Genomic DNA, 13,570 nt, shown 5'->3' on the forward strand with positions numbered 1-13,570 from the left:
TCAATGTTTATTTATTTTTCAACATTTATTTATTTATTTAACATTTATTTATTTATTCCAATATATATTTATTTAAATTTTCATTGATTTATTTCAATTTTTATTTATTTCATAATTTATTGATATATTTCAACATTTATTTATTTCACTTTTTATCTCATTCTTGCACTTGCACATTCTTGTTCCCTGTGTGGGCCGCATGAAATAATTTTATCTGTCATAGGCTTATCAAACTCAGTGGGCGGGCGTGAACTAGGCGGAGTTTGAGTTGAGCGAGTCAAGCTACATGGCTCTGGAGTCCTTTCCAACATGGCAACGATTGCTGAAGTTCTGCAAGGAGAGCCCGCCCAACTCATATTCCACCGCTCTGATTCATTGGACAGCATCACACGGGAATATCGCAAGCTGATTGGCCGAGATGTTTAACCTTGCTGCTATCGAAGGATAATGGTTCCAAAGCGTCCTCCGCCTGCCCAATCCTCTAGCGAACCCAAGAACAAAAGAAAAATGAAGACAATGCGCAACAAAGTTCAATTACTGGACATGCTTAATGTTGGCCACAGCTATGTGTCTGTTGCGCGGCATTACGGACTAAACGAATCAACCGTTCGTTACATAAAAAAAGACGAGGCGAACATCCGAAAGGCCGCCTCAATGTTGTTTTCCAGGGACACTAAGCAAGTCGTGACTCCTTGCAACAAGACGATCGGTCGCTACTTCGCGGTTTTTAACTTATCGCGGTGGGTTCTGGTCCCCATTAACCGCGAAAAATGAGGGATCAATGTATTCAGTAGCACCATTTTTAGACGCATGATGGTGAACTTGAAGATTGCAGTTTTCAGAACGACAGCATCACCTAGAGGCCATCCTCTGGTCCACAAGTGTTGAATTTAATTTTTTTTTTTTTTTGCACTTTTGAATCTGAATTTTATTAATACATATTTTTATGTCATCATTTGAGTGGAGACATACTGAACAGGAAGGTATTTGCAGCATGATAGCAAGCAGCTTTTAAATTGTTTCTTTGGAGGAGCCCAAATGTTTAACTGAATAAGCAAATATTCTTATTCTGTTTTATTGTTTATTTAATCTGAAATCGATTTAATAATGACACGAAGTAAGGTTACATAATATAGCATCATGAGCATAGCACAGGTAAAAAAGGAACTCACCCAAGAATTCGATTCCGTGAGCAGTCCTCTGCAGAACTCATGGTAACCTTTTAGGTGAGTTTATTGTAATTTTACTTTTCATCAACCTACTCAAGTGAGTGACAATAAGCGATAACATTGGCTCTCGTACCGACTACTATCACAGGTTCAAGATTGGTAATACGTCACCCCATGCCTTCAGTTTACTGACGAGGCAAGGGTGATACAGACGTTAAGCCTGCTCTCTGCTGGTTAAAATTGTTATTGCAAGTTATGAAAAAAAAATCTTGATTAAACACGTGTCGTGAATTCCCTGCTGTGAAGGCTGGAGAGCGAACTGCCTCTTCGAGCTGTCAATTGGCGTCATGACGCCATCTGCTGTGTCAAGTAAATCGCCGTCATCTGACGCCTCAGGTTCAAACATGTAGGGATTAATTGTAGTTCATCTTTCCTGGGAGCCTTTGCCATCGGTAGCGTCACGAAAGAGCGAACCTGAATGGTTACCTTTGGTGGAAATATCACTGACATCGTTGTTGCTGCTATGTTAGCTGTGGGTAGTCTTCTGTTGCCTATGTCACACTTCCGGGTTTGCGAAGGGACCATTAACGGAGTGCAAAAAAACTAAAAAAAAACGCAAATTATCCTTACAATTACGTGTTGATAATGTCATGGTTGTTTTGACGAACTTGTCCCAAGTTTATATTCATAAAATTACACCAAAATCCGGAAAGGTCTTCAGTTGCCCTTTAAAACAACAGTGTTGCTGCGCATGCGCAGAGTGTTCTTGAAAATGCGCAGTCTTCTTGAAAAGGCCTTGATTGGGGAATAAAGTTCATCCTCGGACGAGTATTGTTGTGCCTGCATTTGCATAAATAAAAGTGTGCGTCGGTGATAAGTAAGTTATAATGTTCGCCACGTGTACTGTAACCATATATGTGAAGCTTGTGGTACTAGTTTTAATAATTTTTTAAAGCTTGTAGCATGTTAGCCCCGCTCGTAGCATCCCATTGCTAACGTAGCGCCTAGTGCGTGAATGTACAAAGTTGCACTGTATTGGATCGCTAAGTGTTCATTCTGAAATTAATCTCATTCAATGTTCAAAGATTTGAGATTGCTGTCCATTGTGGTTGTAGTTGACTGAATTATTTATCTACCGCGTGCATAGCCTGCTGCTCTAGCAGCCCTCTTTTTCTTGTTTGTGGTAATTGCCAATTATAATTGCTCATTGCTTGTCCAATGTGGACATCAATGTGGTCATTTTTTGTATAACGCTAGTTCAGTTAAGACTGTAATTCATTCAATTCATTCCATTGTGATGTTAACTGTACATGTTTATTTAATTACAATAATAGTTTTAATAATGTTTTTCTTTATATATTTCTTTTAGATTGTTGTGCCAGGAAGGAGTCTGAGGCGGAGTATCGTGGTCAAAACTTGAAAACATTTATTTCTCAACAGAACAGAACTTGCACACCAAAGCACGAGGTACCAGGGGAACAGAGCTGAGTGTAACAACTTAAAGGGTCCGGGCGGAACTCTCTCACTACACGTTCCTCCAAGTGAACTATGTAAATAGTAACGCCACACAAGCCCCCCCAGATTTCACTCATACACAAAATCCTTAAACCTGGGGTGCACGATTGCCCGTCCCCGACATGTACGCCGGAGAGGAGCGGCAGGGCCATAAACGGAGGGGGAAGGGGTGCCCCGAGCGTCTGGGACAGAGAACTTAGACGCCGAAGCGTCCGCCCCGGGCTCGGAACTAACGGGCGACCCACACCTACGAAGACCAGGGGGGCGACCCTGGCGGGGAGGCTGAGCAACCTCCAACGGCAGGGAGGAATCATGCAAGCAGGCTTAACCCTGTCGATCGACACAAGTTCTCTCCGGCCCCCGATGTCTATAATTAAACACTTATCCCCATGCTCCAAAAGTCTAAAAGGGCCGTCATACGGGGGGCGCAGCGGACCGCGATGCGGACCATGTCTGACAAAGACGAATTTCGCGGAACGCAACGAGGACGGAATACGCACTTTGGGCACACAGTGCTGCGAGGTCGGAACCGGGGCAAATCTGTGGGCAAAATCTAGCAGGCCTGCCCTTTGACCTTCGGCAGACCATGGGGCAGTCGCATCAGGAAGAAAATCAGCGGGAACGCGCAAAACCTGGCCATAAACCAACTCCGCAGAAGAAGCGTGCAGGTCCTCCTTGGGCGCACACCGAAGACCAAGCAACATCCAAGGAAGCCTATCCACCCAGTCCCCGTCACTCAAACAAGCGCGAAGGGAGGCCTTCATGGAGCGGTGAAAACGTTCACACAGTCCATTCGCTTGCGGGTGATACGCGGTGGTGCGGTGCAGCTTAACCCCCCAAGCTCTCGGCGACCGCGCCCCACAACTCAGACGTGAACTGCACCCCACGGTCCGAAGAAATATCAGACTGAGTCCCAAAACGTGCGACCCACATCCCAAAAAATGCGCGAGCCACATCAGCAGTGGACGTGGATGACAAAGGAACCACCTCAGGCCAACGTGTGGTCCTATCGACCATGGTGAGCACGTTCGTGAACCCATGGGAAACCGGAAGAGGACCCACTAAGTCCACATTGATGTGGTCGAAACGCCGTTCCGGGACGACGAAAGGTTCGAGGGGCGTTTTGACGTGGCACTGAACTTTAGCCCGTTGACAAGCGACGCAGGAATCGGCCCATGCCAGCACATCTTTCTTAAAGCCTCGCCACACAAATTTCTGCGAGACCAGCTTCGCAGACGGTTTCCGACCGGGATGAGAGAGGTTGTGTACCGCATTGAACACCTTACACCGCCAGCGCGCCGGAACCAAGGGGCGGGCAACACCAGTAGAGACGTCGCACCACAAGGTGACGCCAGTGTCGCCAACTGGAGCACATTGCAAGTGCAGGTCTGAAACTGTAGACTTGAGCGCGCAAACACTCTCGTCGTGCTCCTGGTCAAAAGCCATGGCAGCGAAATCCAAACCGAGCTGAACCACGCTGGCGAACGACCGGGACAAACAGTCAGCAACCACGTTTCGGGTGCCGACTCCCAGAACTCAGGCAATTCAAGCATGGCGTTCGCAGCCATCGTGGTCGTTGTGCTCCTGGAGGCTGCAAGTCGACTGTCAGTGTAGTGTAGTGCCAGGAAGGAGTCGGAGGCGGAATATCGTGGTCAAAACTTGAAAACATTTTATTTCTCAACAGAACAGAACTTGCACACCAAAGCACGAGGTAACGGGAACAGAGCTGAGTGTAACAACTTAATGGGTCCGGGCGGAACTCTCTCACTACACGTTCCTCCGAGTGAATTATGTAAATAGTAACGCCACAAGATACACTAACAACACACAAATTAATATCCAAATGCACTCAAAGGCACAACGGACGAAACCAACTGCAAGTGAAGTTCATCAAACCAACTGAAGTTGCTGCATCTTCTCTGACTGGAGGATTAGGTCAATAATATACATCCGGCAACATTGTCACTGACCCCCAAATCCTTACAACACGTATGGGCAAGCTGAGTGCAAACAAGAATTCAAAGCCACTGGACCATTTGGAAGTGACAGCATCCAATTTCCTACGACAATCGGGTCAAGTTCACACTAGTAAAATTTTCATCATCTCAAAAAAAAAAAAAAAAGCACTCCAAGAATTCAGTTCACATAGTAAAAAAATATTTTATATAAAAAGATGAAAACAACACCAAAAAGGACAAAAGGTAAAATTCAGTATTTCAAAATATAACTAATTACAAAACAAAGAGTGATGGGTCAAGGTGGAGATCTGGCTATTGATCAAATGGCCGACTTGCCAGCTCTTGGAAGAATTCTGTCAATTCCTGCTCAAGGCTGGGCAGCATCGTGAGCTCTGCTGTCAAGTCAAAGGACTCCTCCTTTGACACTGACAAAATGACACTAAAAAGACAAAAATGAAATTCAGTATTTTAAAATATATACAGTACTATTTACAAATCAAAAAGTGATGGATCAATGTGGAGATCTGGCCATTGATCAAATGGCTGATTTGCCAGCTCTTCTAAAAATTCAGTCAATTCCTGCTCGAGGCTGGGCGGCATTGTGAGCTCCATTGCCGTCCGAGGAGGGGAGAGGTGAATTGGTGACTGGGGCGGCAACTGGAGTGGGGGCCGGTGTCAGGACAGCAGTGGCATTGACCATGTCGCCAGAGACCTAAAAGGTAGCAGCGGGAGAGGCAGCGACTGCAGTGGCAGAGACCGGAAAGGCAGCAACCAAAGTGGCAGTGGGTTAATGGCACGTTCACCCTGAGAAGAAAAGAAACACTGATTACCTCCCACAACTTTTTATCCCAACAAAAACAGCATATGACTTTTTCCCCAATCTTGAACTTTGAACTTTATTTTAGTATCATTTTACAAATATTTTCTCTATTTTTTTTTTTTATCAAAAAATATTTTCTCTACATTTTTTAATTCATAAAACGAAAAAGGAAACAACAGTAAATAATCCATTTTTATATTTTTTAAAATCACAAAACAGAAAAATATATTTTTAAAAAATATACTGTAATATTCATATATAAAATACTATTAAACTTATAATGGTAATAACATTTTAATATAATAATAACTTAAAACAAGAAATCATTTAATGATAATTGATAATAGAATAGCCCTTGTTGTCATTGTTACATTAAGATATGAGATTGGGTTGCTATTTTTTGGCAAATGACCAAGAATAGTCACTTGCCCAACAGACGATTAATCGGATGTCACTCAAATACCCTAAAGTACCAATTGCTATCTCAAATCAAATGACTTTTCTCGGAAAGATATAGCTCCAAAATTTAAAAAAACACAAACTCACCTGCTGCATTGGAACGCTTTCGCCTCTTTGAATTGCCCTGGAAAAACAAAATACGTTTGCATCAAGACCAGGCTCCTGTGAGAATACACATCCTATTCAGTGGTGCTTTGAGATTTAAGGTTTGGAACATTAATACAAATTCCACTCTTTTTGCATTATCATCGTAAAATCCGCAGATTTCACAATTGCAAACATTATGTTGGGGTCTGAAATACTGAAAATGGCAAACAATTTAATCGCTCATTTTAATCATCATAAATGTCCCTGACCAAATGTTAGAGGGCAATGTGGCTAACTTAGTCTCGACGTCATGGATGGATTTGATCGGTTAAATATTTTGTGATCAATTGATCCCCCAAAATTTCTGAAATCGGTCCTGATCAATCAGTGCACTTTTACTCGGAACTTCACATAAATGGTCTTTTCTCCATTTGAATGAATAGAAATGCCATTAAAACATCGTCTAAAAATGACAACTTCTCTTGAAAAACTCATTTGTTCATCAAAGCACCACGGTGGGTGAGTGTATTACTATAAGACTTATGTAGTTGTCTTTGGCCGACAAGTTAGGATATTTTATGGCGTGCTCCCGTTCCAGGCGCTGTGCCTCTTAAAAATACACTTTTGTTGCTGACTGTGAGCGTTTGACACTGTGGATAAAATGACACGACTGTCACCACGTAAAAAACGCAGCAACAACAGCAGTGCGCCGACCGACCAACTCACTATCTGTCACAGCAGTTTGTTGACTGTGCCACTGTCTTTGTCTGCATAAAGCATTTTTAAAAATGGGCGCCGCTCCTTTGCATACAACGTGAATGCATTTAGTGGCTTCTTAATATAGTTTTTTTCCCCGTTCCGCTGATTTCGTTTTTTTCCTATATAAATAAAAACGGAAACCAAACAACAGTCAGCTCAACGTCACCAATGCGCGGATGTGTGGGGAATTGTGGAGGAATCTTACAAGGTTGGCGAGGACTTCTCTTGAGGAGCAGCACCATAGTTGGACTGTGGGGGTATGTGCTTCACAGGGCCCTGGCTACAAAAAAAGCACAAATATTAGGCAATGAAATGCAGCATGTATGTCTGGATGTTAATAGTATGTTACTTACATGTCTACTCCAACAGGATTTGGGAGCACTGTCCAGACTCCAGCATCAAAATTGTGCTAAAAAAAACACAGAAAAATTAATATAATATAAACTAGTGTTTCCCAACTATTTATGAACCAAGGCACATAATTTACAAAGACTACATTTTAACAAAAATATTGTAAAATGTAGATAGTTTCATCTACTGCTGAGGTGGCAAACTCGCCATTGACACGGGCCACATCATGAGGGAAAGGACAATGTCTGCTAAATAAGTCTACCATGATTAACCGACGAAGAGTCGATGAATGGTTCAGAGACATTGTTGAATGAGCTGTTGCTCAAATCCTTTGTATTTTGAGCAAATTGTTTTTTAACACACATATATATGAATATATTTTAATGCCGGTTTTATTTGTGCCCGAACGCTCATGTTTCTGATACTTATTTGACAAATTCTGCCAGCTATGAAAACATAAAAGCACAAGTGTAAGAACCGTTTAACATTTATACAAAAAACGAGACTTCAATGCTGAGCATCAGCAATAACTGAAAGAAAAAAAAAAACGCAAATAGATGAACTGTCTACTTGTACTGTTTTTAAAGGCATTTGAAGTTTGGGGCACAAAAAGTGAAAGATTTTTGTTTTTCTAGGAATCTTAACTACAATGTAAAATTCTTATGATTATTTTTGTTTCTTACCTGTTCGTGAGCAGTAGAGCTTACAAGTTCCTCACATTTGGATGGTGGAGGGCAACGCAAATCATTATCAATTAAATCAAACAAGGAGTTCCACTGAACCTTGTTCAAAGTTTGGAAGGACTCCATTTCATTTGATGAAATTGCTTCGGATTTGCAGATTATGTTCGCACACTTCTTGACGTCGTGGACGCAGAAGATGGAGTGATGGATATATTACACCTGACCGTTATGTCAACCGCTTCTCTGACGTCACTACGCAACCACGTGGTATTCGGCAAAGATGGGCGTTTAGCGTTCAATTAGCGAATCAAATAATCGCATATTTAATTCGATTCAAAAGTTTGCATGGTAACACTTCCCTCTTTGATCTGCGTGACGAAATGTACCACCGCTTGTCCAATAGGAAGCCGCAGAAAGTACTAACAGTTAAACTTCAGTTTATACACCATAGTTGGACTGTGGGGGTATGTGCTCCTGGCTACAAAAACAGCACAAGATATTAGGCAAGGAAATGCAGCATTTATGTCTGGATGTTAAATGTTAATAGCATGTTACTTACATGTCTACTCCAACAGGATTTGGGAGAACTGTCCAGAATCCTGCATCAAAATTCTGCAAAGAAAAAAAAAAACCTGAAAAATTTATGTCAACTAAACTACTGTTTCTCAACTTATGAACCAAAGCACATATTTTACAAAGACTACATTTTTTAAAAATATTGTAAAATGTGGATAGTTCCATCAACTGCTGGGGTGGCAAACTCACCCATTTGCAGCACTTCCTGCTCAACTATAATCTTTTGATCGATGAATGGTCCCACAGAAGAAATTGTAGCTATCAGTGAAGGGTCTTTCAGTTCTGAGAAACACGCTTACACACATAAACTACGTGAAAACTGTTTTATCCATGTCATATTTGCATAATCGTCCAATCAAAATGAGCTCAGCTTGTCTATTCCGCCCATTTTTCCCGAATACAATTATGCAGGTTTTTTGGAGCCATAGTTAAACAAACTAAAGACTATTTTTTTGTCAACGCCTGATTTTTTAGATGCTTTACCATCTCAAAACACAAAATACCCCCTCACATTTATTTGATGGCAATGCTATACACGTCTCCAACGTTTTGCTCAATGTAAAACAATCAAACATAATAATGGTGACCTCTTGACCATCACAATGACCAATGACCATCACAGTTACAGCCCAGAATTCACATTATAAGTCTTAACTTCATATCAGGCATGAAAATGTGCCAGGAGTTAAAAAGGTGAGAAGGGTGTGGAGGAAATATGTTCCGGTACACTGTACAACCAGGGCTGTCCCTAACGACTAATTTTTCCGACTATTTCTACGATTAGTCGACTAATAACCGCCCCCCCCCCCTCCTTTTTTTTTTTTTAACCAATTTAGCAATGAAGTTTTTGATGACACTTATTAATTCACAAAAAAAAAAATTGGAACACTTAAATTCCCTATTAAAGCACACAGAAATAACAAATCACAAATAAGCAATAAGGCCAAATGCTGATGGCATTGACTAGTGTAAAAGAATGGAACGTAAGCAGATTCAGAAAACTGACTTCGCCTTTCCAACATGATTCAAAACAATTCTTAATAAAATATCTAGCATTAATATTATAGTATACTACTATATATAATAGAATATAATAATTATTCATTGCCCATCAGATTTTTCATAAAGCGTGTCATTTTAATGCTATTCTTAGTGTAGAATCTGAATTCTAAAGAATATGGGGAATTAATGAACATGACGTGCTTTTATTTTGAAATGTTCACCGGAAGTATGTTCGATAAACCGCTAACCGTAAGCTTTACATTCAACAAAAAAAGCTCTTTTTGTCATTGCATGTGGCGTCAGTAATCTTTTTTTTTTTTTTTCGTTTGCAAATGCTGTTAACCAGTGATTTTTAATATTTAAAGTGTCACCTTTCAACCTCAAGTTTGCGTTTTGGAGAAGACTGGCAATGTTTTATAGCAGGCAATGCTAATGTTTACAGTGTTTCATATTCATGTGTTTCCTTATTTTGTATGTCTGAACTTTAATGCCACGGCGTGTTGACCAATAAACATCTGTGAAAGGAACTGTTGTCTCATTTGCCCTCAGCACGCAAGCATGCGCGCGGTGATATAAAGCAACCGTGAAAATTAATGCCCTCATTTTTATTTACCGTGCGATAAATTGACCTTTTGCATATCGCGACAGGCTTAGCAACTTTAATAAAACATGTTGTTAGTAGAGGCGTGCGAAATTTCCGATTCCGAGATTATTCGCGATTCGGCCATGGAAGATTCAAGAACGATTCACTAAAATCCAAATTCCAATTATTGACTTATACCAGGTAAAGCAGACCTAAAACACAGTCAGCGCAGTCTTCGGGACACAATGAGGAACGGACCGAGAGTAAATATATTGTTCAACTCATGCCGCTAGATAAGAAAAACAATAACTTACTGCGGCCGACAGCTGCTACAAACATACTGCCACATACGGCTATAGTAGATATCACATATATGTAGAACTAGATGCAAAATTACAGACGACAACACCGGTAGAACATGTAAAAGAATTAGATGTAAAATGACAGACTTGCCGTTTAGTAGTTGCCGCGTTGTTAACAGCCGCCATCTTAAAGCAGTAGACTTCACTAGAAGACTGTTGTAGCGAACTTAATTAACTTTTTATCTAAAATACTCCTAGATTGGCAAAATCTTAACTTGAATCCACCGACACGTCGAAAGTAGACAGAAGCGAAATTGTGGAATAACGGGAGAATTTTAAGAACTTTAACGGTTGATTCACATCATTAAATTAATTGTAGTTTAAAGCTGCTGATACAGAATGGTACTTGAGTATTTTATTTGCTGTTTTAAACTGTTAACATGATAATGAAATATTAGTTTGGTTTAGCCTTAAGCGGGGGGTTAACATCAATAATCGATTTATAATCGAATTGGAGCCTCTGAATCGTAATCGTTCGTTAGGTGCCAAAAGATTCCCACCTCTGTGAGTGAGTGAGTGAGTGAGTGAGTGAGTGAGTGAGTGAGTGAGTGAGTGAGTGAGTGAGTGAGTGAGTGAGTGAGTGAGTGAGTGAGTGAGTGAGTGAGTGAGTGAGTGAGTGAGTGAGTGAGTGAGTGAGTGAGTGAGTGAGTGAGTGAGATGGACTCAAGATGGATTCCTTTGAGCTAGTGAGGTATCTGGAGCATCACCTTTGTGGGTTTGATTAAACTCTCAAAATGGCCAGAAAAAGACAACTTTCACGTAAAACTTGACAATCTGTTCTTAGAAATAAAGGCTATTCCATGAGAGAAATTGCCAAGAAATTGAAGATTTCCTATAACCTGTGTACCACTCCCTTCAAAGAGCAGCACAAACAAGATCTAACCAGAGTACAAAGAGAAGCAGGAGGCTCCGCTGCACAACCAAGCAAGAAGACAAGTACATAAGAGTCTCTACTTTGAGAAATAGATGCTTAGCAGGACCTCATCTAGCAGCTTCTTTAAATAGTACCCGTAAAACGCCAGTGTCAATGTGGACAGTGAATAGACAATGCTGGCTTTCAGGGCAGCATGGGGAAAAAAACATATCCGAGACAGGCCAATAAAAGGAAACTATTAATATGGGCAAAACAACACAGACATTGGACAGAGGAAGATTGGGAAAAAAAGTGTTATGGACAGACGAATCATAGTTTGAGGTTTTTGGAATTTGGATCAAAGAGATCATTTGTGAAATGCAGAACAACTGAAAAGATGCTGGAAGAGAGCCTGGTGTCATATGTCAACCACGGTGAAGGTAATGTGATGGTCTGGGGTTGCTTTGGTGCTGGTAAAGTGGGAGATTTGTATAAATTACATTAATCGAGGGTGCAAAATGACAAATCAACGTCGGGTGTCAACATTGATTCAATGATATGAATGGACTGAAGAATGTCAACATCTTTTCTGTGTCTGTCTGCTATCTGGGATACAAAGTAAATAGACCCTTACTGACAATTTGATACATTTATTACTTGATCGTGACCTGTTATTTGTTGTTGTTGCTTTCCTGTCATAAGACAGCTGACAAGTTGTCTATTCATATCAATTTGATACATTTACTACTAGATTTATATAACTACTGGACTCGTCTGTTTTTGCCATTACTGATAATTATATCACACAATGACTGGGGAAAGAAAGGTTCAGAGAGAAATCACCATGCTAGATGCCGACCACTCTTTCGTGAAGTGTCGAGCTCCCAACCGGCGTCATCACCAACGTCTGCTGTGCCTAGTAAATCATCGTCATCTGACCCCTCAGGTTCAAACATGTAGGGATTACTTGTAGATCATTTTCCTGGGAGCCTTTGCCATCGTTAACATCACGAAAGAACGACCCTGAATGGTTACTGTTGGTGGAAATATCACTGATATCGTTGCTGCTGCTATTCTCGCAGTCGGACATTCGGGCATTAATGACGTCACCAGCCACTACAAAGCGTCGCCATATTGAAGAGGGGGCAAAACAAGAGTCACAAGCAGTTGCTCTGTCGTGCATTGTAGTACAAACGCGTTTACCTTTTGTCTTATTTGCGGTCTTTTTTCTGTCGGAATGACTAAAAGTTGCTGTATTGCGGGTTGTAACACAAGGAAGAGTTTGGAGCCGCTTATGAGGTTCTCCATTTTTCCTCGTGAGAAGAAAAGGAGAAGCAAATGACTGAAAGCAATCAATCGAGGAACAGTAAAAGAAGAAGGTTCCGTGGACCATTCTCGCCTGTGGGAACCTAAATCCAGGCACATTTACGTTTGTAGTTGACATTTTATTACTGGTGGTAGATGTGTGCGAAATTTCCGATTCTTAGATTATTCGTAATTCAGCCATGGAATATTCGAGAACGATTCACAAACATCCAAATTCCGATTACTGAAATATGTCAAGTAAAGCGGAAATGAAACACACTCAGTGCGCCGCGCGGTCTTCGGGACGCAATGAGGAACAGAGCGAGTGTAGCTAAACATGCATGTCATTACCCGGCCCCTCGGGTAATGCCAATGCTCAACTCACAGCTCAAGCTCAACTCATACCGCGAGATAAAAAAAAAAACAACAACATACCTGACTGCTGCCGATAGCTGCTACAAAGTACGTCGACATAATGGTAAGGTAGATATCATGTTTATATAGGACTAGATGCAAAATAGACTCGGTGGTGTTAGCAGCACATGTACAGAAAGCTAGATGCGGGCGTTAGTACACTGCCGCCATCTTAAAGCAGTAGACTTCCCTGCAAGGCTGTTGTAGCGAACCTAATTAACTTTTTATCTAAAATGCTTCTAAATCGGTAAAATATTGACTTGAATCTATCTTTAAAATAGTTTTAAAACTTTCACATGTCGAAAGTAGACAAAAGAGAAATTATGGAATAACGGGAGCAATTTAACAACTTTAACTGTTGATTCAGAAAATTAAATTAATTGAATGTAGTTTAAAGCTGCTGATACAGAATGGGGATTTGAGTATATTATTTATTGTTTTTAACTGTTAACTTGATACTGAAATCGTTATTTATTTATTTATTTATTTTTACAGTTTTTGTAACTAATGTACAAAACATTAAAAGCAGCTAATTGCAGGAGGGGGGGTGTCATCAAATCGTAGCCTCTGAATCGTAATCGTAACTGAATCGTTAGGTGCCCAAAGATTCCCACCTCTACTGGTGAGTATACTTTAATCCATTTTTTACCCCAATTAACTGCTAGGATTCAATA

The sequence above is a fragment of the Corythoichthys intestinalis genome, chromosome 7 (assembly GCF_030265065.1).
Source record: "Corythoichthys intestinalis isolate RoL2023-P3 chromosome 7, ASM3026506v1, whole genome shotgun sequence".
NCBI classification, from domain to species: Eukaryota; Metazoa; Chordata; class Actinopteri; order Syngnathiformes; family Syngnathidae; genus Corythoichthys; species Corythoichthys intestinalis.